The sequence below is a fragment of the Podarcis muralis genome, chromosome 15 (assembly GCF_964188315.1).
Source record: "Podarcis muralis chromosome 15, rPodMur119.hap1.1, whole genome shotgun sequence".
NCBI lineage: Eukaryota > Metazoa > Chordata > Lepidosauria > Squamata > Lacertidae > Podarcis > Podarcis muralis.
The window spans coordinates 3,640,886-3,666,350 of NC_135669.1; the positions used below are offsets into that span (position 1 = coordinate 3,640,886).

The window sequence follows — 25,465 nt, forward strand, 5'->3', positions numbered from 1 at the left end:
TAGTGATGGGGGCTGCAGAAAACTCTACTCCTCTTGTAAAAGCCTCCATTGGATTTTAGTCCCTTCCGTGAATGGATGGATCCCTTCTGTTTTGTGGAAGGGTAAGTCTGAATCCAACCATATGCCATTAAGGTATTTGTATGCTGCCTTTCTGCCCAGCAACAGGCCTCAGTTAACAGGAAAAGGAAAAGGACCCCTGACCATTAGGTCCAGTCGTGACTGACTCTGGGGTTGCGGCGCTCATCTCGCTTTACTGGCCAGGTCATGTGGCCAGCATGACTAAGCTGCGTCTGGCGAACCAGAGCAGTGCACGGAAACGCCGTTTACCTTCCCGCCAGAGACCTATTTATCTACTTGCACTTTGACGTCCTTTCGAACTGCTAGGTTGGCAGGAGCAGGGACCAAACGGGAGCTCACCCGGTTGCAGGGATTCAAACCACCGACCTTCTGATCAGCAAGCCCTAGGCTCTGTGCTTCAGACCACAGCACCACCCGCGTCCCGTCAGTTAACAGGTAGTTGACAATAAAGGGCAAAACACATTAAAACAATATGCTTTCTTTTTTTTTTTTAAAAAAAAGGTTATGGTAACTGATGAAGTTCTCAGATCAGGGGGCCAGGAACCAGTGACCCTCCAGATGTTCTCATTATGCAGGCCTCAAAAAGTGAGCCTGGGGAAGTTGAGCAGGCGACGCCTCCTTCCAGCCGCTGTCCACGGCCATTTCAGAACATCTTGTTCTTGGTGTTATTGTTTTGTACTTTAAAGAATGTGTGTATTCCTTCCAAGACCAAAGAAATGCAATGAATGTTCTATGTGCAGTAGCACAGTATAGCAAAGCTGGTGGTAATTGCCACTGGTTGCGTGCTGATCATGCACCCAGGTGAACTTTGGGAACATCCTTTTGTTTATATATAACCTTTTCCCATAGGTGCCAGGCCAAATGTGACTCATAAATGACAGGCTTTAAGGATCCACACACAGGCGCTATTATTATTTTTAAAGAAAATACTTGTTTCATTACTTACATCTAAGCATTGCTTAATGATGGTTGATGAGGGAGGAAGAGACACTCCAGGGTATGTGCCCTGGCATCTGTTTGTTTTCAGCTCCCCCCAAACATTTTCTAGAAGTGTAGAGAGGTATGTTGAGTGGAGAGATTTTTACTTCCAGTTCATTGGCATTTCCTTAAAGCTGAAAAAAAATATGCTAGTCAATATGCCCATATGAGAAAAATATCCATGGTCACCGGCTGATTGGACAGGGCCTCCAAACATTCTTCACACTATTTATGGGTGGAGAAATAATAATAATAATAATTATTTATACCCCGCCCTCCCCAGGCAAGGCCGGGCTCAGGGCGGCTAACAACCAATAATAAAAACGAGTTGAATGAATGAAAAAAATGAATACAACTTAAATACAACATTAAAATACAACATTAAAACATTAAACAATTACAAAAACAATTAATAAAAATTAATTTTTAAAAATTAAAATTAAAACAAAAATTGGGGTTGGTGGGTCTTTCACTGATTAGTCTCCAGGGGAGGCTTGGATTTCTTCAATAGCTAAGGAGTAGGAATGTAAGAAGGCAGAGATTATCATTCCAAATTGTAGTTATTACAATCAGCATTGTTTAATCTTAAATGCTTATTCATTATTTTTAATCACAAATTGCTGCAGAAATGTGAACTGAATTTAAGACTGGAAAAATGAGAAACAGAAAGAACAGAAAGAAAATAAATGGACAGTTTTGTGATATGTACCAAACAGATCCTTAAGTTCATAGGACTTTCTTTTTCTTTCCCACTTCTCGGACCAAAACACAAGTTTCCTCCCACCATCCCACCCACCCACAGTAGCTTCCTCTTCTTCTCCCTGCCTTCCTTTGTAAAGAAACAGGAAGACATTTTTCTAAGTAATCAAAGGCTTTTTTTTCTTTTGCAGGCCGGTCAGAGTCAGTTCCTGAGTGTGAATAATCTTTCCTCTGAGCAAGTGGGTGACCTCAGCAGACAATCATCAGAAAAGTAGTCTTTGAGATTAATTAATTAAGCAAAAGCAGTCACTTGAAATGTATTGTGATAAGAGTACTTTTTTAAAGTGCCTGCTGTGCTCTCATTCATTTCCTCCTTGTCTTGGTGTTCAATTGGACTTTGGGAATCTAGTAATGCATGAAAAACTAACATCCTAGTGCTGCCTGATCTTGCCTTGTGTCCATTGTACATGTGTGTGTGTGTGTGTGTGATTATATGTTTTTGTGTGTGCATTTAATTATATTTTTGTTTGACAAGATTTCTGGGTCAGATAAAAATATATACATATTCATTAAAAATACTGATAATAAAATGTTGAAAACAAAGTCCCATAAACTTGATCAAAATTTATATTAGGGGCTCTACCATTTCTCACATTACTTGCTTTTTTTGACCAAATAAATTGTGTATTAGTTTTCAAGACCAATTATAGCAATACCAATTAATTCCCAATTAATACACTTTAGTTAAAGTGGCTCCCCGTGTGGTGGCTTTGATGCATTCCCGATCTTACATTTCTGTGTTCCATAGTCTTATTAATTTCAGTTACATTCCAGTTAATATAGTAATCTCTTATACAGTAGTTGCATTCTTAATTACGGTATTTCTGTTTGTGTTATTATATTATATAAATTTATAAAACTTCAAGTGGGGAGCTCTCTTATCATTGGTTGGTCCTATGTGTGAAAGCTGTTATGTCCTGTCAGGCGTGGAGAGTCCTCCTCTCCCTTCCATAACTTCACAGATAAGAATTAACAAGCAGCTGATATATTTATAGTCCTTTTATTACAGAATCATGTTGCAAGCAGAAATACACAGCTCTCCGCAAGGAGGGCAGTTGGCTGCTCTAAATCCTCCTTCCGCAGCATTTTAGGTTCTAACAGGAAGTTCCTCACTCCCCCGACTCCTTTGCTCTCTGATACCTTCGGACCTCCGAGTCCATGGTGAGGGGGGTCCCCCTACTCTCAAGTGACGTCTCAACTAGCTGCCCCCTTCCTTCTGGTTCCCTTGTCATTATTTTGTAGCTGGGTAACGCCTCTCTAAGCTGCTCAGCTTCTCTCTCTCTCTCTCTGCTTCTGAACACGCTGTGGACAAGGGGGGGCACTCTTCCCCCTCCACCTCTCAATCAGAGAGAAGCTGGTCTGCCATAGAATGCATTGCTCAGTCCTCGTCTTCAGACCATTCCCTGACATGTCCATGGGGGGGGGGGAGAGTCGCCCCCCCCCTGTCCACAGCATGTTTAGAAGCAGAGAGAGAGAGATACAAAGGCTGGAAGCTCCCTATCAGGGATGCTATATTGAAATGCAGGCGTTGCATTGAACTGTGGGCTGGGCCCAATGACCCCCAAGATCCCACAGCAATCTCAAAGGCAGATTCTGTTATGCCCCCTGTCTTTCTTTTTTCAAAAAATATTTTTATTAAGCAATTCCAACATAACAAATTATCAAACCATATAATCATGTACATTATCCCCCCTTTCCTCCCACCCCTCTTCCATCCCTCCCCCCCCCCCAACCAGGGACTTCCCTCAGCTCTCTCTGATTTCTCTGCACATATTATTCTCTGCATGTTATAAAATTATACATATCCTTGCGTTGTCTATCTATCATGTTATGAACCAATAAATTTGTGTATGTTTATTCAAAACCTGCCAAGGAGTCCAGTTCATTTTATTGTCTGTCTTTTTTTTTAAGTTGTTAATCAGCCCATCTGGTATGTAGATGCTCATTTTCTTGTTCTGCCTGAGGTCTCAAGTGAGTAGCCAGATGATTCAAGGCTCCTTGCAACAGCCTTCTGATAATTTTAGAGTGAATAAGCATCTCCAAATAGACTCTACTTATTGAAGCCTCTTTTTAAAAGCTCTCTGCCCACTCATCCTCTTTGTTTTCCAAAGCTTATGAACAGCTAAAGCTACTAAGTATGTCTTGTAAAATGAAGTCACTGGTGGATGGAATGGATTGCAAACAAAAACTGTCTGAAACTGTAACCCAGCTGAGCCCAATAAATTGGGAAAGTAGTGACACAAAAGGTACCAGACAACATCACAAAGGACTGATATTTCAACAGCAATGAGAAAGCAATGAGCATCACTGATGCTGATGTAATTATCATTGGGTTGTCTCCAAGTAAGTCCTACTCAGAATAGACATAATAATAATAATAATAATAATAATAATAATTTATTTATTTATGCATGCCCCACCCATCTGGCTGGGTTTCCCCAGCCACTCTGGACTTAAGATAGCCACATTCATTAATTTTAATAGATACAATCTTCCACCTCAATTTTCAAAATGTTCTACAGAGAAAAGAGAAAACCAGTCCCTACCCACAAATCAACAATCATGTAGACGTGACATGAGAAGAAAACGGAATGTGGAGGGAAGAGGAAAGCAAGCTTTGGAGGCTTTGATCTCCTACCCCTCCAAATTTATCTCCAGGTATCAGGGTGTGTGTCCTTTGAATTTGCCATTCTTCCATTTTAAATACAGTGGTACCTCAGGTTACATATGCTTCAGGTTACAGACTCCACTAACCCAGAAATAGTACCTCGGGTTAAAAACTTTGCTTCAGGATGAGAACAGAAATCATGCTTCGGCGGCGCAGCAGCAGCAGGAGGCCCCATTAGCTAAAGTGGTGCTTCAGGTTAAGAACAGTTTCAGGTTAAGAACGGGCCTCCAGAACGAATTAAGTACTTAACCTGAGGTACCACTGTACTCGATCTCACAGGAATGGAAATAAAGAGAGACAAAATATCAGGAAACAAAATAAGATCTGAGATCTCAACATAGTACTGAAAAAACGAATATCATCAAGTAACAATAATAATGGTAAGAATAAAGAGGAGATGTTGTAAAACAATGAAGCGAGAAAGGGTACAGATGCAGCAGAAAAAGCAGCAGAAGCCATTCGACTTCCAAGGGGCGTTCAAAAACGGAAGCAATTACTTCCAGGTTTTCGGCATTCAGGTTCGATTTCCAAGACGCTTGAAAACTGAGGTACCACTGTACTAGGAGAAGGTTCACATAAAAATGCATATATTAATATACATGTGTGTGTGTGTGTGAATTTGTACAAATGCATTACGTTAGGGGAAGTTGCTTGCAAAAATGTATGTTTGGAGAAATGCACGCTAAAATGCTCCCAAATTTTTATGAGGATTTTTTAAAAGCAGTTTGCAAACTGATGGGGACATATGGCAAACTGAATTCAAGAAATTGAAATTGGCAGATTTATCCATCCTTAACTGTCAACTAATTTCTTCCCAAAGTCTCCTGATGAAGTGTTTCTACAAAGCAGAACAATATTTATTATTATTATTTATTAAATTTATATACCACCCGTCATCAAGAGATCTCAGGGGAGGTTCACACATTGGAAATCCCCCCTCTCAATTCTCCTTGAGTGCCAAGAGGAGCTCTGAGCGGTTGCAGCTAGCAATCAATCAATCAATCAATCAATAATTTAAAACCATCTCTCTGATCCTTCCTCAATGTTACTGATATAGCATCACTCTGAAGCAATGCCAAGTAGGGGGCACTGGGAGATTTAAAGGGCGGCTTGCTCACTGCAGCAGTGCAGCACTCCTCTCAGTCACCACCCACATTGCAGCTGCCCCCTTGCTACCCTCATTTCCCAGTATGTTCTCCAGAGAAAGGGACATTTGGAGGGGATCTGGGACACTTTGCTGACAGCCAGTCTAAAACTGATCTAGGAAATGCTCATCTCTACCTACTTCCTCCTCCTTGACATGCAAGCTGTGCATGTGGTCAAGAACCATTTACTGTGGGGGAAGTATCCAAACATTCAATCTCCTTCCTCTAGCAGTCTGCATTTGTAGAGCATTTCAGATAGAGCACATTATGTAGGGATTCTGCATGTCTGTCTTAGCTTTCATCTCCATAAATAATAGTGGCAGCTCCAGGTTTTAGGGAAAGATACTCACTGGGCCCTTGTCCTTTGGGAAAGGACCATAGCCCAACCATAGAGAATCTTCCGTGCATGCAGAAGGGTCTCCAGATAGAGCTAGGAAGACCCTGGAGGGCCACTGCCAGTCAGAGTAGACAATACTGAGCCAGATGAAGAAATTGTCTGACAGCATGAGGCAGCTTCTTATGTTCCTGTTTCCTGAGTGGACCCACCACCCCTTCATTTTTGCTCTCACTGTCCATGCACTTGATCTCTCCCCCCTGGAATCAACCTGTAGAATCACCCAAAGAGGAAGGGCATGGTAAGCAAAAGATGTTCTTCCCACCATGCTTAGGTGAATGACTCAAAGAGGAGGAGCAGAACCAGAAGGCTCCTGGTTTGGTTTGGTTTTGATTGACAAGACATAAGGGATCAGGTGGTCCCTCACATATGCTGGACCCAAGTTTTTAAGGGCCTTACAACCTTAAAACTGGCCTGGGAGCTTATTCCAGTGGGTCTCCTGCAGTGGAGTGGGCCTTGCCAGGTGCCCAGTGATGTCTGCAACCCCTTTTCTCTCTCCCTCTTTCCCCACATTTAATATAATTTCCTGGTATGCACCATGTGAAAGTCTGTCACACTGAACGGTTCTTCATTACAGATATTTGACACAGATGGAATTTGCCATGGTAGATTATCTCTATCCATTCTTCTAGGATTAGAGCTGCCCCATTAGTGGAACTCTTGGCTCTTCAAGAAGTGGTGATTAGATTATAAAAAGAGGTTGTGACAATGATAAGTAAAGGTTTCATGTGATTACGTAAGGCCACAGTGCAGCGGAAACACCATGGCCTGGCCTGTTTCCCCCCCAACAGGCAAGGTTGTGAAAGCTACATCAGGCAAGGATGCCTTGTAATTATGTGATGGATGAGCGAACTTCAGTTTATTTTGCTCCAAAATGTGGTTTCAATCACCCAGAGAAGGCCAAACCAGATATGCACCCCAAAGTTGATCTTAGAGGAAAAGCTGTAGAGGAAACATCCATTGGCCTGTCCCTCATTGCCATGGTCCTTATCCAAATTGCTGAGCATGTATGCAGCTGCTATTTAACCACCTTTAAAAGTAAAAGACCCAATATATGAATCTTCCATTTCAGATACACATACTGGTCTGCCCTTATGATATGTTTGGTTGCAGCTTTAGGGAACAGCAGGCATTGGGCAGAAGGATTCTGTTTCCCTTCCCCAGTGCCTTGGTCTCAACTGACTTGGGTGTTACTACAACTGCTGGCAGGAACTAGTGGGAATTCCAGTCCAAACAGCTGAATGACACCAGGATAGGGATGACTGACTGAGACAGTGAATGCTGATTTGGTGGGTAAACACTGGGGAGCCCTGTTACCCAGAGCTTAACTGCAGAACTGCTGGGTGCCTGTGAGGAAGTGATGGGAAACCTGTGGCCATTGAGTTGTTCTTGCACTCCAAATCCCATCATCAGCATCTAGCATTGGTCAGAGATGATGGGACATAAAAGCCAACTCCAGGGGGCTATGGGTGCTTGGGCACTCACAATAATATAGTTTCAACATCTGAAAGGTCACAGGCAGGTATGGATGAACCTTTCAACTTCAGTCTATCTTAGCTTCTCATTTTACTTTAGTTCAATTCACTACATTTTCACATTAGTTTCCAATTTAAAAAATAATAATGTCGCCATGAAAATTTATCAGCATTTGTTCTATTTTGCCTAAAATGCATATGTTTGCAAGCAGTTTTATCTAATGCAGTGCATTTTGTACATTATTTCCCTTCACATTTTTAACATGTTCTTTGGCTGGAGAACTGTGTAATATTCAGTGCTGGCCCACCCATGAGGCAAGGTGAGGTGAGTGCCTCAAGTGGCAGGACCCACAGAGGCAGCAGATCTGGTGTCTAACTAATGCATTGCCTTCCTCCTCCTCCTCCTCTTCTTCTTCTTCTTCGTGATAGCAGTGTCATCTGCGGCATGCTTCTTGGAGGCCGGATCTGTCATCTCCTTGGCAGCCTCTTCCAATGCCACCAGTACAGCCACCTCTTGGTGAATAGGGGCTGCTGGTCTCCTCTCACCCTTGTTCCTGATGTAGATCTTCACTCACCCCTTATTCCTTGGTGGAGAGGCACTGTTTTGTGGTTCACCACAGCTGCCCAAATGTCTTGTGTTGGCCCTGGTAATGAAATATCATGTATGAAATGAAAACAGAAGAAGAGAAGAAGAAGAAGAGGAGGAGGAGGAGGAGTTTGGATATGATATCCCACCTTATCACTACCCGAAGGAGCCTCAAAGCGGCTAACATTCTCCTTTCCCTCCCCCCCCCCCACAACAAACACTCTGTGAGGTGAGTGGGGCTGAGAGACTTCAAAGAAGTGTGACTGGCCCAAGGTCACCCAGAAGCTGCATGTGGAGGAGCGGAGACACGAATCTGGTTCACCAGATTACGAGACTACCACTCCTAACCACTACACCACACTGGCTCTGTCCAATCCTCTTTTAAAGCTATCCAAGTAGGTGGTCTTCACCACATCTTAGGGAAGGCAGGCGGGCAGGTGGGCAGGACAAGGAATAAGGCAAAAGACAGAACCATTTAAACATCATTTAAATACTCTTTGAAATAAAAAAGTTCATCTGCAGATGGAAAGCCAGTAGGAAGAGAAGCAAACAAAGCACTCTGGACAGAGAGTTCCACCCAGCCTGGACTCCATCACATTACATGCTGTTCATGCCAAGTCAGTTGCAATGCAGGAGCACTTGTATTGCTGTATTATTTCCTCTTAGTTGCAGGAAAGAAGCTTATGTGTTCCTAAGGCTTATTCTTGGCAAATCAATTCAACTCTTGCTCAAAGCTGGGTGTGTAACTAAACTACCCACTAAGCTCAGAGAATGTCCTTCCGTCCTAAAGAGGGTGACAGGGTCTCCCAATTAGGGATTACTCTGAAGCAGGGGTCAGTCCTGGGACACGTGAAGAAATATAGATTGGGAGTGCCTGTGGGTTTGTGCAGAGGACATTTCCTTCAAAGCATGAACAAGAATGCCAAATATTAAAGATTAAGGAACAGGATGCAACTGGCCCCAGTTTCAGCATGGGCTTTTAGAAGTTAATAACTAGTCCTGACATCAAGCCCACAGCCAGGAGCAACCTTTCCTTCTCGGAAACCTTTTGGGGGGCATATGCCAGTGGTGGCTGCGGCTAGAGGCAAAACTGGACAGATCAATGAATGTGAATTTTTCCTTTGTACATTACAGTAGATTGATTTCCACACACATACACATCCTTCTCTATCTTCCATCCATCCAGGCAAGCAAGCAGCACTGTTTGTGTACAAGGGCACATTCTAGGTAGGCAAAGCAAGGCTGGTGAGGGTTGTGGCTGAGGAGGGTGTGTAGCCTGAGGAGAATCCCAAAGGCCAGATCGAAAGCATGGAGGACCACATTAGTCTCTTGGACCTGAATGGTAGTATCATAGAATGATAGGGAAGGGACCCCAAAGGCAATCTAGAATGCCTGACAGATGGCCATCCAACCACTACTTAAAACCTCCGGTGAAGAAGTTCACACTGTCTGATGGACTAGATCAAAGGAGAGCTGGCTCCAAATTGCCATGCTCACTTCTTCATTTCTCCCTATCATAAATTCAGTTCTCCACATTTCTGCAGCAATTTATGGTTTGTTCGTTGTTGGTTGTTTTTAAAAAAATCCTCATGAAAATACACCACCAAATTTCTCCTAATGTGACTAATGTGCACATTTTTCAAGAAATGTCTCCTAATACAATGCATTTTTCTGTGTTATTTTCAATAATGCATTCATTTTTATGTGGACTTTCTCCTAGCCTATATATTTTTGTAAACACTGGCTGGATAACTGCATTTCAGAGTTCAGAGAAATGGGAACTTGGAAGGGTGGCTGTGTGTTTTGGTAGCCATATTGTTTCAAAAAATGTGAATTTGATAGTTTTGGCTTTAAATGCAAACTGAATTGAATCCTCCCCACCCTGATACCTACACCAAACTAAAGGCCCTGGTCTTAGTGGGCATAAGACAAACCATAAGTCAGGGGTACAGAAAGTCAGGTGTTCACCTTTTGCAAGGTGAAAGGAGGGCAGTGCCATGCTGATCTGTTTTGCAGTGTTTGAAGAAGGCCATTAATAAGGCATAGCAGACATCTAGCTGTCAGGGATGTCTTCTTCATGGAATATTGTGTTCTGGTTTGCTGCCCTGGGTGTGGGCTGCTCATCCCTCGCAATGCAATCGAGACCTGGTCACAGAGGCCACTTGAAATGGGGACAGGTCACTATGGGATGCAAACACACTGTTCAGGTATGAATGTTCCAGGGAGAGTGATCTGTGTGATGCAGCAAAGAGCAGGGGGGTAACTTCAAGGAGATGTTTTTGAGGTACTTTGAGGGGTTTGATTAAGGACAATGAAGATTAATCAAGCTTGCTGACATGTGTCCCATATATCATTCTTTGTACAGCTCTGGGGCTCCTGTGAATCATGGAGAGTAAACAGGTTCAGAAAAGATGGACCAAATAAGAGCTCTGAGATTAATATGTAGGAAGAGAGATGCTGGTAATTTATTTAAGTTTAAGTTTTCTCTGTTATTATCAGTTACAGATAGGTAGCCGTGTTGGTCTGCCATAGTCAAAACAAAAAAAATTCCTTCCAGTAGCACACATGTGTATCTGAAGAAGTGTGCATGCACACGAAAGCTCATACCAAGAACTAACTTAGTTGGTCTTTAAGGTGCTACTGGAAGGAATTTTTTTTGTTCTGTTATTATCATTATTGATAAATTTATATATATGCATATAAAAGATTTCATACATATCGTTACAATATAAACATCACAGCACCAGCCTGCTCCTTAAAAGCAAGTGACCCTAAGAGAGAAACAAGATACAAAGGTTCACCCTATCTATACCTAAAAACACAAGACCAGGAAGAATGACAAGATAATAAAATAATCTTAATAATCATAGAATTTTTTTTTAAGAATGAGTGACATAAAATATATTCCATGTTTGCTACAACTATATTTATTATTATAATTGACCAAGGGACTTTGGGAATTTTAACTTCATGAGGGAAATAGGGGTCACCTAACAACTCTCAGGGACGCGCTTGGCGCTGTGGGTTAAACCACAGAGCCTGGGACTTGCCGATTAGAAGGTCGGCGGTTCGAATCCCCGTGACGACTCTGGGGTTGCAGCGCTCATCTCGCTTTACTGGCCGGGGGAGCTGGCGTATAGCTTCCAGGTCATGTGGCCAGCATGACTAAGCCGCTTCTGGTGAACCAGAGCAGCGCACGGAAACGCCGTTTACCTTCCCTCTGGAGCAGTACCTATTTATCTACTTGCACTTTGACGTGCTTTTGAACTGCTAGGTTGGCAGGAGCAGGGACCGAGCAATGGGAGCTCACCCCGTCACGGGGATTCGAACTGCCAACCTTCTGATCGGCAAGCCCTAGGCTTTGTGGTTTAGACCACAGCGCCACCCGCGTCCCTCATTTGCAGAATACTCTCTACAATTTTGATGGGTCTGATGTTATTGTGGAGTGTTTGTTGCTAGTCTTAACCTTTAAAACCCTTAATGACTTACATGCTCACTTCCCCGGCAACCATTTGAAAATTGCAGAGTCTTGGAATGCACTATGCTAGATCCTGTATGGTTTTAAATTGCAATTTAATTGCTATTATATTATATTATAGAATTGAATTGAATTCTATCATATAATAATTTGAATTTCATAGAATTCACATAGAATTCAAATTGTAACATAATGAAATATAAGAAGGAATACAAATACCATGAACAATCAATATTTAATCCAATAGATGTACCATCACCTGTCTTCAACCACAAATCCACAGACACCCCACAGACTACCTGAATGAAGCTTGTGGTCCACTGATGGCATACAAACCACAGTTTGGCAACCTCTGGCTTAGGATCTGGACTTCCTTTTTGTTTGTGGTCCTCCGTCTCTCTGCACTCCTGATAATGATTTGAGGCCCTAACTCAAATTCCTCAACGGCAAGAGGCAAGACTGGAGACAACCAGGGAGAGGACATTTCTATTGATGCACCTACCTTGTGCAGTGCCAGGCTCCATCACTGTGTGCTTCAGTGAGTGGTGAAGACCTGGATTTTAAAAAAGATCATGCAATTATTTCTGGCTCAGGCCGATATTAAGAGACCCCACACAAACCTACTATTCCCAGAATTCACTGGAAAGAGAGGTTAAAGGTTAAACCACTATGAAAATTGTAGGGAAAAATGAGGGGAATAGGAGTCACCTTGCATCTCATATAAAGTTAATAATAAATGTTGGAAATGTAAAGAAAAAGAGGGGACATTTTATCACATGTGGTAGGAATTTAAGAAGGTGAAAAGCTTCTGGGAGATTATATATAATTAGATGAAAATATGTTGAAATATACATTTATAAAGAAACCAGAAGCATTTTTACTGGGCATTGTGGGGAGTGATATAAACAAAGAGGAATGTAAGCTTTTTTTATATGCAACAACAGCCACAAGAATATTATTGGCCCAAAAATGGAAGCAAGAAGAATTACTGACGATTGAAGAATGGAGGATGAAGTTAATGGACTATGCAGAATTAGATAAATTAACAGGAAGGATTCAAAACTGGCGGGACCAGAAATTCATGGAAGACTGGAGTAAATTTACGGACTATTTGAAAAGTATTTGTGAAGATCAGATGACGTTTGTAGGTTTGCAAAAGGTTTTGTGAGGAGTATTATTGGAATTATTACAAAAATGGATAAAGGGGAGGATGATTTGTTAAGAGATTTAAAGGTAATATAAAATTGAGAAATGCAGAAGAAGTGATTATAACAGTGGATTTTCAGAGGTGCTGATGGAAGTCTAAAAAGACTGTATAAGTGATAAAGTTGTGTGGTACATTTTATAATTGGTATGTTAAAATCAATAAAAATTATATTTAAAAAAGGGAGTCACCTTGCATCTCCCAGCACTCTTACCAAACAACCTGCTCTAGATCATTTGAGGGAAACCATGACTGGTATGATACAGCTTTCTATGTATGGAGTGGATGTAGCCTTATTACATGTCATTGCCAGTTGGTTGACTTTTGTACATGCAATGGTAGAAGACAGTGTGCCAGATTAATCCCTGGGGATACCCCTAGGCAGCCCAATTTTTTGGGGGGGGGGCTGTCTTGCAAATTATATGCTAATATGTTTTTGCAATTTGCTTTCAAGATCAAAGAAATATTATTTCGATCTGTTGTTGTGGGGCCCCTAAAAGGCTGGCGCCGACTCTGCCTCTTTGGTAATCTGGCACTGGAGACACTACCTTGTTCTCTGCCTCAGGCAGCAAAATGTCTTGAGCTGGCCCTCCAGTGCTGGCTTTCTTTAGACAAAAACATTTTTGTGTTTGAGGTATGGGTGTGCACACAGAAGATGTATTAGGTATTAAAAGAAGGTGCTGGTCTCAGTACTGTAATATAATAGCCTTTCAAGGAGAAAGGTTGCATCCTTAAGAAGGGAATCCATAATAATAATTCACTTCAGTGAAAGCTTGATAATTGTTTCATAATTGTTTTGCTTGGCCTCCTGCCAAGATCTGATTCTGAACTCAAAGAAACAGACAAAAGTAGAGTCATGCCAAGTAGATTTATGTGTGTGATATGAGGAATGTTTGAAACCACATTTCACTCATGTTTTCACTTGTTTCTGGTATCCTCCTCAGCTGTCTAAAGTTGGCCCAAGGCTTATGTAGCATTAATGTTGTATCAAAACACTTTGGAGTCAGCCAGTCGGGGGCCAATTACTTTGGTCCCAACTGGACTAAAGTTACCTGCAACAAAATCTCATGGCAATCAACAGGAGCCAGAACTCACTACAGCCCCATTTTGATTTTAGGGGAATTTAAACAAGGCTAACTTTAGCTGGATGGGGTCCTTTAGGTTCCATACTGTTCTCCACCAGATGGAAGGTGGATGTTTGCTCAAAGCTTTGCATCCTTTTTCTACCATTGATATCCCCCATCACTTGATAGAGGAAAATCATCATCATCAAACCTTTATAGGCATCACTTACAAACATTCAGAATAAATAGGCCAATGTGATCTCGTCGCCATTTCAACAGTACAGTCATTTGCCAAAGAGAAGAAGAGGCGAGCAATCTATTTCACCTCTGTGGGACTCCAGCAAGGGCAGGGTCCTGTAGCGTACTTCGGCGGCAGAAAATCAAATAGAGGAACTTAGCTACTGTCTTGGTGAGCTCCTGGTCTCTCCCCTGTAATAAGAAGTGTATAACCTCTGTCTCTGGTTTCCATGTTGGGATACATAGGTGGTCTCAGAATTGTTGGCGGAGATCATCATATATTTTACATTTAAGGGCCATGTGAGCTAGTTTCCACCAGGTGGGCATCACATGGGCAGATCCTATCTCCTTCTGCCATTCCCTCAAACCTACCCCAAAGGAGGTTAGAAGGATTAGAATTGAACCTAGCCAGTGAAAAAGCCCTTCTTTCTTGCGGGTTAAACAAAAATTGTAAATAATTAAGGTTAAAATCCTGCGACAGTAAAGAGGGGAACATGTTTTTTTCCACAGCTGAGATTACTGTAGTTCCTGGCGGTCTATGTCCCAACAGCCTAGTTTTTAGCATGGCCTTGGCGACTGGAAAAGCCACAGTACCCAGGAGATCCTCTGAAAGCCCAAGTTGCCGTATCTCTGTGCAAAACAGTTGTAGCCCTGGGGAAGGGAAGGAGTCTGACAGAACTTCGCTAAGTAAAGTATCTTTGCCTGCTGAAAAACAAATGTTTAGCCAGCATAAAAGAAAACTCATCCAGGCAACTGTCTCTAGCTTATGTTGGCCTCCCTCTAGACACAGGGCTGTGTAAGGTACACAGCATGGGACAGCGAAAATCTTAAACAGAAAGGCTGCCTGCACTCGTTCCACTGACTAGGTAAACCCTGACATCCAGATTGAAATTCCATAGATAAATTCCATAAGCAGAAGTCAGGAAGACCAGTAGAGTCCAAGATCTCCCAAGCTTTTTGTATATACTTCCCGCCCTTGGCTTAGGCGGGCATTAAAATCCCCTGTCAAGACAATAGGTAAATTGGGGCAAATGGTGTCCAGATTCTCGAGCAGATGTGCAAGGAGATCCCATTGATGGTTCTTGACTGTGACAGTAGAGGTGGGAGGAATATACACATTGACCAGTAACACATATTATTCAAATTCCATTGAAGGGCAGGTGGAGTATGGAGTAATTGGTAAATGAAGTACTTTCTCTAGTTCTGCTTTATAATGGCACACAGGAGTCAGACCATTGCTCCATCTAGCTCAGTATTCTTTACTCTGACTGGCAGCAACTGTCCAAGGTTTCAGGAAATGCCCTTGCCTTACCTAGAAATGCTGGGAATGGAAGCAGAAACAGAAGCTCTGCCCTTCCCAAATAATGGAGGGAGTACTTGGCGGATGTGCTTTTCTGTGTTATGTAATATGCTAAGCATTCTATGAATTTTATCTCTCTTCCTGGTTTCAGTAAGATAGGCTTGTACTGTTAGAGCAATACTGCAGTTGTGGGAGCTGAGTCAGAGAGAACGGCGGCTTGGCTAAGGCCACTTCATGAGCTCATAGCTGGGGTGAGATTTTCCGCTAGTGCTGAGCAACAGATGCTACCATGAAGATGTAGGCTGCAAAATCTTTCTTTTGGAGAAATTAAGTTCACTTGATTTTTCTTGCAGCTGGGAGGCATCAGCCACATGACTCCTTCTTGCTTGTTCCAGGAAGCATGAAGAGAAGAAGTGAGAAGCAGGTGCTGCTGAGAGCCTGCAAAGCCACACCCACTTGCAACCTGAGCTCTAGGCTCAGGTTAACTCTTTTGTGCATGCAAGTGTGAGTCAGTAACTGTATATTTCAACACTTTGTATATCAGCTGTGCAGAAGTGAGATAACCAGATCAAAATGTTCAGTGTATAAACTAGTGGGTTGGGAAATAATGTGATCTATCAAAGAGGACATTTTGACAGGCCAGCTGGTTAAAAATATTTGTTTCTCTCTTTGTGGGGATTGGATTAGAAGCAGCTTTACCTGTGAGAATAATTAGGGAGCAGGGCATTAAGGGTGAACGTGTGTGTGTGTGTGTGTGTGTGTGTGTGTGTGTGTGTGTATACATGTGTACATTAAGCTAAGAGAAGGAAATCAGGCTTCCAAGGTGAATGTGAAAAAGCAGAAAGGGTAAATCTACATGAGTGATAGCAGTGCTGCTATATCTCCCAGTGCATTGTTAAAGATAGCAAATGAAGTTGCCGGATTGCGACCTACAGCAAAACTGGACAAAGCAAAGCTGGGGTGGGGGTAAGATAATGGTATGAATGAATGGATGCAGTTTACCCATTATATTCAGAGATCCAGTGTGTTGTAGTATTTGGAGTGTCAGTCTAGGACCTGAGAAACCAGGGATCAAACCCCACTCAGCTATGAAGCTCACTGGATGATCTTAGGCCATCATTGTTGCTCAGCCTACTCTACCTCAAAGGGTTGTTGTGAGGGTAAAATGGAGGGAGGAGAAATATATACAAACCATTTTGAGCTCATTGGAGAAAGATAAGTACAGTCATACCTCGGGTTAAATATGCTTCAGGTTGAGCGTTTTCCCATTTGCATCCAGAGGTACCACTGTAAAAAAATAAAAAGCAACAATTGTCTAAAGAAAATTGAAATGTTTGAAGTTTTGCAACTTGCTTAGAAATTGCAAAAACATCTGTAGGATACCAGGATGGTGAAAGCTTCTCTAACCATGATTTTTGCTCTATCTGTAGCTGAGATTATTTGTGTGTGTAATTTATTATTTATTTCAGTTTTCAAAATATAACAAAATGCAGATAAACAACTGAACAGAGTATGTGATATTACAGCTTAAGAGTCTACTGAACTATAAAGGTAAAGGTACCCCAAGGTAAAGGTACCCCTGCCCGTACGGGCCAGTCTTGACAGACTCTAGGGTTGTGCGCCCATCTCACTCAAGAGGCCGGGGGCCAGCGCTGTCCGGAGACACTTCCGGGTCACGTGGCTAGCGTGACATCGCTGCTCTGGCGAGCCAGAGCCGCACACGGAAACGCCGTTTACCTTCCCGCTAGTAAGCGGTCCCTATTTATCTACTTGCACCCAGGAGTGCTTTCGAACTGCTAGGTTGGCAGGCGCTGGGACCGAACAACGGGAGCGCACCCCGCCGCGGGGATTCAAACCGCCGACCTTTCGATCGGCAAGCCCTAGGCGCTGAGGCTTTTACCCACAGCGCCACCCGCGTCCCCTACTGAACTATACACACCTGCTAAGATCATGCTGCTTTTTGTATTTTTTTCTTTGTTACAGGTTGTGTTTCTGGAGTGAGGTATACAGTGCCATATAGTCGGGGGGGGGGAGGACTAGTTTTCTCAGACTTTCATGCAGTTCAAATTCTTGGACTGATTGCCAATTACCTACTGGGTGCTGTTCAAAGTGCTGCTTTGGGTGTATAAAGCCATACACAGCTTGGAACCGGGATATCTGAAAGATCGCCCAGCTGATTATTCTGCAGGTGAGGACCACTTGCACATGGCACCTTATCAGAAGTTCCATTGTGAACAGTATGAGAACCAGTCCTTCCGTGTCATTGCACCTACCCTTTGGAATTCCCTCTCGTTTAATATTAGACAAGCACCACCCCTGTTGTCTTTTCAGACCTTCTGAAGAACTTCCTCCTTCAACAAGCCTTTTAAGCTGAGATCTATCCCAGCCTGCATCCATATTGGAATTCTGTTTAGGATATTTCAAATATGCTTATATTGCTATATCACTTGTTGTTTGCTGACTGAGCACCTTTGGGAGAAAGGGCAGGACATAAATTCAAATGACCACACCACAATTTGGGTTGGTCTTTGTAAAGTAAAATTGTGAATATGCAGTCAAAACAAAAAAAGCCAAATAATACGAGTCAACAGAGAATGATGTCTGGGCAAGTGAAGCTGTCTTGGAGGAGTAGGTATTTGGGGCCAACCTTTACTCTAGGAGTGGGAAACCTTCTCAGACTGAGGTCCGCATGCCAGTGCTGGGAAGATCAGGCACAAAAGTAGGTATGGCTACAAGTGTACAATTTTGCCCTTATGCAGGATGGTTCATCCTCCACCCAGGTGAGCAAAGGCCTTCCTAACAAGGACACATCCCACCCAGGCAAAAATGCTCAAAGAGGATGCAAAGCTGGAGTGGTAAAGGACATGGCCTAAGGGCTAGATAGAGAGGGTGGGGGGAGGGGCTGCTGCACTTGGCCTCTGGGTCAAATGGGGTGAGATCCCCACCCCTGCTTATTCTGTTGCAGGCTTCAAAAATCATTATGTGCAGCCATAGCTACAGGTTTGTTTTGTGCCAGAGGTTCATGATATTAGTTCCCCATTGCTTATCTCTTTAAGAACTGAGATTTCTGCACCTTTCTGCAAGGAGTGCCAAGCAGGACCTCAAGAGGCAAGATTTAGCTAGGCCTGTGACCTGTATGTAGCTGGGCACAACTCCCACCATCCCAGAAAGGGTTTTATTAAAGATTTTCTTGGTTTACAAAAGTATGTGCAATGTCTCTCTCTTTTCAAGTACAGTGGTGCCCCGCAAGACGAATGCCTCGCAAGACGAAAAACTCGCTAGACGAAAGGGTTTTCCGTTTTTTGAGTCGTTCCGCAAAACGAATTTCCCTATGGGCTTGCGAGTTCTTGCGAGTTTGTTTCCTTTTTCTTAAAGCCGCTAAGCCGTTAATAGCCGCTAAGCCGCTAATAGCCGTGCTTCGCAAGACGAAAAAACCGCAAGACGAAGAGACTCGCGGAACGGATTAATTTCGTCTTGTGAGGCACCACTGTAACATTTTTTTACAGATAGGTTTTGTTTGTTGAGACATTAGGAGAAAAAGGGGGAGAGAAGTGGAGGGGGGAGAGGTGGGGTGGCGATGTTTCTATTTTATATAATATATGTGAGGGTTTGTGGCAGCCTGTTCACTTGTGTTCCTTTGGTGGTGAGAGAGGTTGGGGTTGGATCAGGTTAGCAATATTGTTTTGTATGCTGTTGGCGGATTTTTGTCATTGTCTGTGTTGGGCTGTGTATGTCATGAAGGGGGGCCATACCAGGGTGAAGGCATCTTCTTCTATTTGTCCCCGTGTCAGTTTTAGTCTAACCATCCCGGAAAGATGTCCATGCTGACTGGGGCTGATAAGAGTTGGAGTCCAACAGCTGGAGGGTTCTCCATCTGTGGCTTAGACCTTCCTTTCCAGACTCAAGGCCTTTAGAATAAGTTTTAGCACACAGTGCAGCTATGTGGACACAAGATGTTTTGTTCCAGCAGTGCAATGGACATATGATGTAACAGGCAGATGGGAACTAATGACGTGAGTGGTTTGCAAAATTACCTAATCCTTACGCTATGTCTTGTATCAGCTGTACTGCTAGTTCCAGTAAGGAGGACAACGGAACCAACAAGGAATAAACATTGTTACCATCACTGTCTTCATTCAAGGAAGAATGGCAGAAAGTTTTATTAATGAAGTACCATGGTGTCCAAAAATGGACACAAATGAAAGGAGAGGGAGGAATGGGAACATGTCATGTAGATTCACATCATTTTTACAAGAAGTCAAATGAGGAAAATGACAGATATTATGAAAGGTGTCAATATGTATCATCCTTCCCTCTCTCTGAGTCAGGACATACAAAGAGAAGTATTTCTTTATAAAATGCAGAACAAATGTCTGAAATTTAGTACTAGATGATGTGGCAATTGCTTATCAGATTAAAAAAATCAGGCAAATTCATATACAATAGGTCTATCAATGGATATTAGTCATGAGACAAAATGATGACTGCAGGATAGGAAATGGACATGGGACTAATATAGGAGGGAGGGACTGGATCTGGTGCATGGGCCTGATCTTTCTCCCACCCTCAGGGGGCCAAATTGGAAAGGTGAATAGAACCAAGTGAGCTGAGCAGGGAACGTGGGCTTCTCATTTTGGCCCAGCTCTAGATCCCCCCCCCCAAATACAATTATTAACAGCTACTAGTAAACAATTATTGCATTTATCTGGAACTCCTTCTTTACAAAAATTGTGTACTGAACATACAGTAGAAAATGTTTCTGATCCTGAAGAGTTCACATTGATGTATCCAATTCTCAAGCCCTCTTCAGGTGTTCTTACCCAGGCAATGAAAGGGAGGGGATTGAAATGAGAAGTTTGGCCCTACTCCCTTTGTCCATCCTTGTTACCTGTCTCATCACCTTTCACATGTTGGGAAGGGACTGTCAGCAGTGGAGAGCTTTCACTACTCATGCACTTAGAGCTCCCCATGCAGTTCAGACCCATAGAAGGTCAAGGTTCTAAATCTCATGGGGAACCTACACAAATGAAGCAAGCTCCCAGCTTCAGAAATCCAGGCTTCAACACATTGAACGTGATAGAGTCAGTGATGAGAACATGACTGAGGGGGTGGTGCCAATGGTCTCATTCCTGCTGTCCTCCTTACTTGATGATAATCATGTGTGTGTGTGTGTGTGTGTGTGTGTGTGTGTGTGTGTGTGTGGATTCTGGACAGGAGAATAAACAGCTGTTGATGGGCTTAAATGTGTGCTGCAAGTATGGTTGGCTAGAACACACTCCTGACAATTTTATTTTATTTTTTAAATTTTTATATCATTTGATTTCTTTAAAAAATAAAACACCTATGAAAAGAAAATATTAACTTTATTAATAAAAACTGTTTTAAAAATATTCAAAAGATGATTAAAATCAACAGCAGCTAAAAAGAAATAAAGCACGTGTCTAGACAGTCTTGCCAAAACAATGTTTTTTAAAAGAAGGCACCAAAAATAGTGCAGCAAAGGTGCCTGCCTGATATCAACAGGCAAAGAGTTCAAAGTGTAGATGCTACCACACTAAAAGGTTGTTTTCTTGCAAATGTAGAATAAGTATGACATGGCACCTGCAACAGTGCCAGTTCTGCAATTCGTGTGAGCATACATAGGTTAAGGTGAATCTGCAAGTAAACTGGTCCTAAGCTGTGAGTAGCACCTTGAACTTGTCCTGGTAGCAAACAGACAACCAGTGCAGCTCTCTAGGCAGAGGTGTTATATGGTGGCAGGGTCTCACTCCTGCCATCAACCATGCTGCAGCCTTCTGCACAAAGTATAGCTCACCAATCCAGTGCAAGGATAGCCCCGCATTGCTGTAATCCAATGTTTAAGTCACCAGTGCCTGAAGTACTGTAGTTAATTCCATCTAGTGGCATCCTAAGTGTATAGGGGACTCAATGAGAAATTTCTCAAGTCTCCTTAAAATTCTTTTGGATTTTCCTTGAAATTTGTCAGACATTTTGTCTAAGAACCCCCTACATTTGATTTTTGCTCTTGGTGACATGTTGGTGGCAAATCAGGAATTATTTGGCATGTTATCTCAACCTCACAGCTGTGACTGCAAAGTTTCCTTAGATATATATTTGCCAAACAAAATGGCAGAACCACGTGACCCAACATGGAGATACAGCACCAAAAGGGATAAGTGAATTATCTATGCACATTTGATTGATTTTCTTTTTATGTATTTAGGTCACATTACATAAACAGGGAAATTCAGCTAGATGTAAAACCAATGAAATTTTTAATGGGGAGCAAAATGCAAATCCTTAGATTATCTTGATAGATTGCAAAAACAAATATTGTTTACAACCTTCCAAAGATTCTCCATTTCAGTTCTAGTAATGTCTTGTTTTATGTAAGAGAGTGATATCAAAACAACATTCCATTGCATCAAAGCTCTTTGTTGCAACATGTTCTTCTGTGGTTTCCAGATCTGCTCCTTTTTTTATCAGCGCACCAGACACTTTCAAGTTCCCCCCTTTAGCTTGTGAAAGTACAGTTTGTTGCTGTTTTAAATTACAAGAAATAATTATGAGGCCAGCATGGACATTGCAGCAATAATGTTGGCATTGATTCAAATACATTGATTTTTTTTAATGACCCTGGAATCATCTATGCATCTTTATGCAAGACAGTTCATATTATGGTAATATCAAATATTTGCCCAAGAAGTTGACCTAAGAATAGAATTGGAAGAAACAAGGGGTCATACCAAATTTTAACTCCATGTATATACAGGAAAGCCTGACCTGTGATTAAAGGTTTGTGGATGGTCTGATGACTGGGTTTGTTACCTGTAGGTCATCTTTGTTTACGGGTCATGGGATGCAGCAGGTAATACTATTTCAAAGCAAACTTGCAAAAGACATAGCAGATGGAGCTCGAGAGGATGACAGATGCAAAAAGCTTGCATGGGTAGAATAGGTGGAAGGGACTTGTTTGGGTGGAGCAGGAGAGAGAGTCTTAAGTTAGTGGGTAGATGTGGTGGGGTGTTTTTTTTAGCACCCCCACTTGTGAAAGGCACTAGCAGGCAGTCATCTAGTCCAAGAGCAGAAATATCTAGTAAATGGTCTTCACTGCTGTTGGATATGATGTCTGTGTATATGATGTCTGTGTATATGATGTCCTCCAGTATTTGAAGTGGTATGCTTCTGAGAATACCAGGTGTGGGAAATGCATATGAAAAGAATGAAGATTGAAGTGTCGAGTGCACAGAGCAACTTAGAAACAGATCACAACTTTTTAAATGCATGGAATCGTGAGGGCCATGCACACCGCTAATCCTCTGCATGTTTACCCAAAAGGAAGTTCCACAGTAGTCCAAACTCACATGTTGCTTTATTCAACGCTGCATGGCATGGCATTGTTATCAAAGAAAGCATTATTGGTTCCAGATCCCAAGTTCTGGAAATATGAAGCCAGAAGGCAAGAGGAATTGTGAGCACATTCATAATGCCTTCACTTAGTAACAACAGTCAACCCACACAGATCTGAGATTCTAGGTGATCCAATACCTCTTCATTTAGTAAACTATATATCCAGAATTTCAGCAGTGTGGATTATATCTGCTGAATTACAAAGAAAATACAGATAACTTGTGCTCCTGAATGCTACACCCTGTATGTTCTACACTTATTGTACATTTATGCTATATAAAAATGAATAAAGTTGGAATTCCTTCCCCCTCGTGTGTGTGTGTGTGTGTGTGTATGCATGCATGAGAGAAACCATTTGAAGATACTTAGTCTGTATGACAATAAACTTTCTGCGTCATCTGGATAGAAAGTCTCAATGTACTCACCTACAAAGATTGTTCCTATCCCAGGGGAGTCATGTTACAAGACTGGGATGATGAAAGTTCATTCCTTTTTATCTACTGCAGGAATAAATTCTGTCACTCACAGCATGGACGTATGTCATCTTTTAGAGTATTATATCTGTAAATAACGTGACACATAGTTGTCGTTTTAGTTACAAAAAATACATTTTTGTTGGTATCTGTCTGTCTCAAGAGACAATGGAGTGCTTACAGGGAGGAAGATAAGGTTGGCATGGTGCAATCAGACCAGAAGGAATGCTGCATTGGCTCTGCTGGTGTATTTGCACTGCACCAGCCTCACTACTGCCTCACTCTTCTCCCTCTACCTTCCGGAAAGCAGCAGTAATGTAACCAACCAAAGGTCAGGTGAGCGGTGACACCCCACCATGCTGTCTGCAACTGGAAACATTTCCCCTCAGACACTTTGGTTGTCAGAATATTCACCTTTTCCCAATCCTGTTAGCCGTCCTTTCCTCCCAAATTGCTCTTGCCTCTGTGCGATATCAACATACACACTTCCTAGCGACCGCTTCTTCCTCCTTCTTCAAGGAATTAGTGAAATGGACAGTCCCAGGCAATTATTGATCACGTACTGAAAGAATATAATGTGCATTTCAGTCAAGTGCATTTATATGATGATGTCACTGGGAATGACAAATATAGTTAGGGCCACAGTGTCCTGTTTTACTGCTTAAGGCGAAACATTAAGTACCACCACCCCCGCCACTGCCACACTGGCCTGCTCCCACACCATCTGCCCTGTTGCCTCCATCACTGGCAAAGAAGTGGCATGACATCTCTCACACTATGAGATCTTGTGAGATTTTGCTAGAAATTGGCGCTGATGCTGGTGGAGGAGGAGCACTCATGGGGGCTTCTGCTGCCTGAGAAGGCTGCTTCATCCCACCTCATGAGTGGACCAGGCCTGAATATAGTTATATGGAAGTGAAAGCCCTGCTCAACTGATCAGTCATATGACTGATTCCAGCTGATCAGGGATAATAACACTACATTACTCAATGAACCAGATTTATTCATGTTTTGAAATCACTAATAAAAATCAAAGCCAACTGAGAGCAAAATCAGGCAATCGAAATGAATAGGTGAACATTTTTGAAGACATTTTTGAAACATCATCAAAGTGGAAAGTGGATGTTTTTCTGATGTTTCAAAATAAAATGAAGAGCTTTGGGCTCCCCTCATAAGAACCCTAGTTTTATCAGTGCACAGATTCTATTTAATCATGCAATGCCGAATTTTCTCTGTGTTTAAAACCAGATGTGAGTCATGGATCTAATTCCCCCCTCTCCACAGTGCATTTCTGGTATTGTTCATTAGCTGAGAAGCACAATGGTGAACAGCCCAGCATGGGTGGTTAGAGAAAAGAAATTATGCAGAGAGATTGTGTAAAAATTAAGCCTTTAGTGTTACCGGTGATGCACTTGAGATATATTTTGGCATAGTTTTCACTGGAGGCCCAACACTGATCTAACATTGACAAATTCTTTTTTACTGTACAAAGAATTATTACTCATGTCTACAAAAATGACTTTAGCTTTAAAGCGGATATGACATGTTCCTGATTGCCAAATAAAGCCAAGTGGTATGAAAAATATCTGGGTCTTGTTTTTTTCAACACAGTTGCTATTAGTTGCAGCAGCTTAGCCTCTCCACCACCACTTGGTTCTGGGCCAAAGACAGAACCTCAGAATATAAACCTTATCAGCTAAGCAATTCTCTTTGCCGCAATAATCTGTAGTGGGCAATCAGAATTTAAGAGCATCAGTATCAGGTTTGCTCACCAGTCTGAGCAACAAAGACACCTGCTCTTTCTACCAGAATATTACAGTAGTGCTAAAAACTAGGCCTTGACTGCCAGTTCCATGTATTATTGTCAGTATATAAAGAGAGAGAAAATGCCCAAGACCGGGTTGCCTGAAGGTCCTTCTTCTCCCTTATACACCAGCCAGATCACTATATAAAATGGTGAAGCCTTCCTGACTATCCCATTATTCTCATGTATTTGTTTGATTTCTACGCATATCAAGGCTTTTAGCAAAGTGGCACCAGTTCTTTGGAACACTGTTTAATGAGCAGCATAAATTAATAATGCAGAGTTTTTAATTGAATAAAAGCTTTACTGGATTAAAATAAACTTCTTCACAAACAACATGGTTCCACACAGTTTGACTGAGATTACATACTGCTCACAACTGAGGCAGACTGACTCTGACTGAAATCTTACA

The 25,465-nt window shown here is 42.2% G+C and overlaps 1 long non-coding RNA gene across 2 annotated transcripts; it reads right to left on the minus strand.

Annotated features, from left to right (window-relative positions):
• Positions 1–981: 981 nt before the first annotated feature.
• On the minus strand, positions 982–25,465 carry LOC114585737 (uncharacterized). 2 transcript variants are annotated; one of them, XR_013390870.1, is made up of 6 exons: positions 25,361–25,465; positions 23,664–23,811; positions 23,202–23,337; positions 16,598–16,653; positions 12,064–12,114; positions 982–1,190 (listed from the first exon to the last, which is right to left on the minus strand). It is a non-coding gene; the product is annotated as an uncharacterized LOC114585737 (long non-coding RNA). The 2 variants fall into 2 exon arrangements; XR_003703968.2 differs by lacking the exon at positions 982–1,190 and adding an exon at positions 5,970–8,141.